Source organism: Rhagoletis zephyria, unplaced genomic scaffold, assembly GCF_001687245.7.
Source record: "Rhagoletis zephyria isolate East Lansing unplaced genomic scaffold, Rhagoletis_zephyria_1.1 Rzeph_scaffold_06112, whole genome shotgun sequence".
Classification (NCBI taxonomy): Eukaryota; Metazoa; Arthropoda; class Insecta; order Diptera; family Tephritidae; genus Rhagoletis; species Rhagoletis zephyria.
Window position 1 is genome coordinate 1 of NW_016163195.1, and position 6,612 is coordinate 6,612.

Below are 6,612 nucleotides of genomic sequence, written 5' to 3' on the forward strand. Positions count from 1 at the left end.
TAGTAAGGGTTATAATCCCTAAGCGCGGCCGAAGGCCGCCTACTCAGAAAGAAGTTCGTTTTCATGTATGCACTATTTCGGTTTTTGTCATATGCATTACTTCGGTTTTGAGTCGAAACTGTGCATGTATGCATTACTTCGGTTTTTGTCATATGCATTATTTCGGTTTTGAACCGAAACTGTGCATGTATGCATTACTTCGTTTTTCTCATATGCGTTATTTCGGTTTTCAAACGAAAGTGTGCATGTATGCATTATTTCGGGTTTTTCATATGCATTATTTCGGTTTTCAACCGAAACTGTGCATATATGCATTATTTCGGTTTTTTTCATATGCATTATTTCGGTTTTCAAACGAAAGAGTGCATATGCATAATTTCGGTTTTTATAATATGCATTATTGCGGTTTTCAACCGAAACTGTGCATATATGCATTATTTCGGTTTTTTTCATATGATTATTTCGGTTTTCAACCAAAACTGTGCATATATGCATTATTTCGGTTTTTTTCGTATACATTATTTCGGTTTTTTTCATATGCATTATTTCGTATGCACAGTTTCCATATGCACAATTTCAGGGTGCCCTTTAATTTATGAAAATATGGTACAATCACTCCACAATAACACACACCGTCAATCGGTATCGTGTATGGGCCCACTTAGTTGAGTGAGTGCTATTTGGTAAGAAACACCATATTTTTACAGAATTTCCAAGAGAATTCCTACTCGCCATTAGAGCCACATTTTGCTCGGTATGTTCGACTGAATGGCGAATGTATTTTCCTACAACATATCAATACAGTTTACGAAATTTTTTTACTAACTTTAAAGCTTTTCCAATTGGATACATCGTAATGATACTCAGTGTACAACTTATCTTAAATCTGCAGCTTAACCCCGTGATGGCAACTTAAGCGTTGTAAATTTGTTATCATTCCAAATCGTGGACATCAAGCGTCATAAGCGAACTGCTTTCGATCCTAGTTTCGCGGCTTCTGTAGCCGATGGGGTTTTAATTTTTCCACAAGGTAATGTCTGTAGATTGTTAGCTGGAAAAGGCATTATAAACAACTGCACATCTATAAAGAGTTCTCGTATAGACTTAAAAGAAAAAAAACATTTAAATAAGTAGCTACTGCCCACTCGCCTTTTCCTTCATTCATTGAAAAGATCAGATAAACTTTTACTGTTTTTAGGTAAATTTTATTAAAAGGTATAATGATATAATTTTCACAGCGATTTCGCTGATAAAAATTATTGCGTCTCTCGCTGTTGCTAATTGTGATAAAAATTTCCGTTGTATATTACAATTATTATTATTATTATATTTATATTTTTTTTTGTTGTTGTTAGTTCTAGTGCTTAGTGTCTGATGTGCACAAACATGTATTGCATATCTAGGTAAGTACAATATTTTGTCTTTGTGTATGATTTATTTGCAATACTTTTTTTTCGAATTATAAATTAATACTATTATTGCTATACTCATTTTTTTCGTATGAATATATCTGTACTTACGTACATTTGTATATTTTTTTTAAGTATATCGCTAAACGTTTTTATAAATATGTATGTATTGCTATTAGGTAGATGCATATACTAAAATTTATGTATGTATGTAGGTAATGTATGAAATTAATACCAAATTAAGTAAATATTTGACGCCAGTTTGTCTGTACGCATTCACACAGCTTCAAGGTATATTACATATCTTCATTAAGGTGCCTCAGTCTCCGTACGAAAAAAAACAAACAAACAAACAAAATTGCGGTTATTAGTTATTTGTAAGCTATAGCGCGTAAAAAAATGTCTTTGACCACAGCTTTATTTCGATTATTTAATTTTAGATACAAAACACTTAAATTTTGTTTACCATTTAATGTCAATGGATAATAATTTGCTAAAAATTATATTCATGAAAAACTTAACTGAGTACAATCTACATACGAATAACCTCGTGTTAATAAGTTTTGTCATTCACAAAGGAAAAACAGCAATATGCTAGGACTCTTAAGGCACCTAAAAACCAATATGTATTTATGTATGTATTAGAGGGCTGCATGAATTCATTCAAACTTCTATCCAAACAGAGTACAATAGATTTGAATATTTTACTTCACATACAAAACACTCAGCATTTGGAATTTTGTAAGCTATGAATATACATTTTGTTTTATATTTTTAACCGACTTCCAAAAAAGGAGGAGGTTATCAGTTCGTCGGAATCTTTTTTTTTTTTATGTATGTTACCGCATAACTTTGGACCACGTCAACCGATTTCGATAATTCTTTTTGCATCGGAAAGGTAGTGTCTCAGAGGTGGTACTACTCTGGTTAAGATCCGATCAGCGGATCATGAGATATATATATATATACTTTTTCTTTATATGAGAGTTGAAGTCGGTTTTTTTTTTTGCTAAAAATTACTTGTCTAGCTTCAAATCGAAGAATGTGAATGAATGAATAGAAAACATTCAAATCATTCAAACTCATTTCGGTAAAAGTTTTTTTTTTACAAACAAGTTTTTTCGTATATAAGAGGAGCACAGCAATACATACATACATACATATGTATGTTTNTTTTTCTTTATATGAGAGTTGAAGTCGGTTTTTTTTTTTGCTAAAAATTACTTGTCTAGCTTCAAATCNACTCTTTCATTCAGAGAAAAAAATGATAGTGCAGAATAAAAGTGCTTTGATTGAGTAGTAAGATTTTTAGTTGACATTTGAACGAAGATTGCAATGGATCAAGTGCATCGAAATAAAGGTATACTTTAACTAAAAACAAAAGAGATACTAATAAATATATATGTACAGTGACGGGCAAAACTGTAACATGGTGTAACACTTTTTATTTCAGCCATCGCTATCTTTCCAAGTTCTAAAGACTTTCATACTTTTGTGTTATACTCTTGTTGGTACATCCCTGCTCCCTTTCTCATAACGATTTGAAGTCAATACAACAACAATAAAAAAACCAGCAGACAAAAATGTAAATTGAGGCAGATGTTATAGTTTTGCACTCACTTTCAGTTTTGCATTTGACAGTTATCTTTTACTTAGTTGGAAGTCAGATGACTTTTTTCTGTATTGTAATTTATTGAAGAAGTGACCACCAGTAAATAATATAGTTAATCAGGAACCATAAACATAAATAATAGATTTACTGCGGAAAGGCGGGACCGCACGAAAAGTGGCAAAAAATTTTGGAATTTGCTACTTGAAAATGTTAAGACTGAGAAAAAATATAGCCTAAAGTGTTCCCAAGGACAAAGGAAGTCTGTCAAAAAATATTACGGTACGATATCTTGTGAACTTAGCAGCAAGTAGCGATGCAGCCACTATTACAGAAGCGCTTAAGGTATTAAACTTTAACGCAAATCAATGGACAGCGAGGCGAAGAATTCCCAAATTGAGCGCAAAGGCATCATAAAGAAAAAAGCAAATTTGATAAAAATACATGTGCGAGTGCGGCAGCATTTTGCTGTATCGCACGAAAACCGAACCGTAAANAGATACAAATAAGGTATGCCAAATCGTTTCCAGGAACTGAAACAAGCAAAAGAGTACTGAACATTGTGTTAGTAGTTCTTTTTTTCGTGAAAATTGTTAAAAAGTTCTAAAAAATGTATGAGTGCAAAACTGTAACATCTGCCTTAATTTACATTTTTGTCAGCTGGTTTTTTTATTGTTGTTGTATAGACTTCAAATCGTTATGAGAGACGGAGTAGGGATGTACCAACAAGAATATACAACAAAAGTATAAAAGTTTTTAGAACTTGGAAAGATAGCGATGGCTGAAGTAAAAAGTGTTACACCATGTTACAGTTTTGCCCGTCACTGTATGTGCATAGAAAAAATATTTTTGGATATTCATACAAAAAATTGTCATTTATATCAATTCAATTTATTTTAACTTTGTTTGAATATTGTAATGTCGACATAAATATCAGAACAGCTATTCACTCAAATTAAAAAAAATTTGAAGCCAAAATCATTCATTCGTTTTGTATATGAATAATTCATAAGCTGTTTTGAATGCATTCATGCAGCCCTCTAGTATGTATGTATCGTTGTTATCACTGCAAAAGCTGGCATTTTTGGAAAATGTGTTTTTTTTCAATATTCCGTTATTTGCGCTCGCATAAACTTTCGGGATAAAGTCAAAGCCCATATTTAAAAATCACGAGTTTTATTTGCTGTTAAAAAAAAGTTCACTTTAGCATTTAATATCGCACGTTTAATAATATAGAGAATTAATTAAAAATTTTCATTTCTGGAGATTTTATCATACAATTAATAAGCTTGATAAGGAGAATATGTTCGGTCTAACAGATAACTAAACTGTGAAAAAATGGCCAAGATATGTGTCTTGCCAGCCCAATTATATATACCAACTAAACATTTATCAAACATTGATCAAACTTTGATTGCGTTTTCTCACAAAATTAAAATTTTTAAGTAGTTCCCTTTACTGTCAAACGTGCGCTATATTGTTACGTACATATGTATACATATATACTATGTATACATATACGTAGTGCTGTATGAACATTTCAGAACATTTTTGCTTTGCAAAGTTGCCATTTAGGGCCTTTTTCAAAGATGACGGCCTTATATGTATAAGTAACCAAAGATTGCTGTTATAGGCAATAATAACTTTCATAGCCAAGAAATATCAGTCCAATTATGCATAATAAAAAATAAAAATAATATAAGAGACTCGGAACACAGTGCATATATTTATTCAAAACTCTCATAGTCTATTACATCAAAGGACTAATTGGCTACTTTTTTATTTCGCTTCACGTTTTCGACTCATGTGCTAGTAATTCGGATGAATCACCAAAAACGCAGTTTTTCCACCTGAATTATAAAATTTATTACATTTTAAGACTTTCGCCAAAATATTTGGTAAAAGTGTTAAGATTTAAGTACGCTACAAAGATTTGATAACAACTCTAAAAATCTCCAAACTCTTCCATCATCTGAGGGGATTTTCAATCAAATATTTCTGAAAAGTAATTTTATTAAAAAAAAAAAAAATAGATTTTTGGAGATTTTTTTTCAAATAGGTCCAGCTCACGTAAATCTTAATAATTTTCCAAAATATTTTTACGGAAGTCTTCAAATATAATAAGTTTAATATTTTCGTTGGAAAAGTAGTACCGATGGTTTTTGTATGGAGAGCGATCCCCCCTAATGTATGGATATATAGACAATATTGGATTTATCTTCATAAAAAAATTTATTTATTTAACCACCCAGTTGGCAATGTGAGGAACGCTTATAATTAAACGCTTTCAGGCAGGGATTTTCCAGACAGATCTTTTATAGCTCTGTCATTCAAAGGCATACGAGAAGGTCTGTACACAACAAGTTTACTTCACTGTACACATTTTAGCCAGTTTTCTAGAACACTTTGCGTCTGATTCAGTACGAGGTTTTAGCTAGCTAGCCGAATCGAAAAAGGGAAGCCATATACGAGTGAAACATAAAATTAGCACTTCTTCGTTAGGGTTCTGAGTCTGTGTATAGTGTTGTATTGCCCGCTTCACGGTATCAAATATGATTAAGTCAGATGCCACTAAACAATAAACTTTTACGAATTATGCAAACAAATAATTTTTCACAACTTAAACTATTAATCACTAAGTTAATAAGTGTTCATGTGTTGATTTTTTTTAATATACATAACATTTTTCAAGTAAAAAATTTATTTTTGTTATTTTTTTATAAAAGCATTGTCCAAACTTCATACAAAATTTAGCAAAATTGAACAAATTTTCATCAAAATTTCGAGCTTTTTAATCTGAAAATTTTTTGGTATGCAGTTTTATAGAAAAATAACAAAAAAAAAAATTAACTTGAAAAACATTGTGTAATAAAATCAACACGTGGCCACTTGTTTGAGTCATTGTATGTATGTATGTATGTAACGATGTACATACATACATATGTACGTAATATCATCTTTCCTCTGAGGCACTTATGGAACGATTTACATATGAGTACATATTTGCTTCGATACGAATTAATAAGTTTACATTTAATATCATTCAATTTAATGTCCAGTACATAATGAAGTGATGTGTCATGTATGCAGCTGTTTTAGTTTAAATCTATTTGCGCAAATCTTTAGGGCAAACTTCAATTAGCCCTTTGCGGATTAAACATTAAATTTAAAAATACTTAAAAAGTCGAACAATCGCACGTTGAAACCACAGCTATCAAAAATTGCTACGTTCACTAATAAACTAATTGTATTATATACCTTGCTTGCACAAACAAGGGTTAATTCGTAAAAACGTAGATTTACATACATATTTGCTAGTGACGCTTGGCGAACGCTGATGAGAGCACTCGCTTTACTGAGCTACGTTCTCAGAGGTAAGAAAAAACCACTTAAGTGATTTTAGATTTTTATTTTATAAAAATCAGAAGCTACATATGTATATGTTCGAAAAGAAATCAATGTTTTAGCGCTTTATAGCCGAACTCGACTTAAGTTATTGTTGTTCTTTCAAATGTGCACAGATGTGCATTGGGTTTCAGCACTCAACCTAACCCTGGATTATTTTTTGATCGAAAGACTTTTAAAACTCAAATT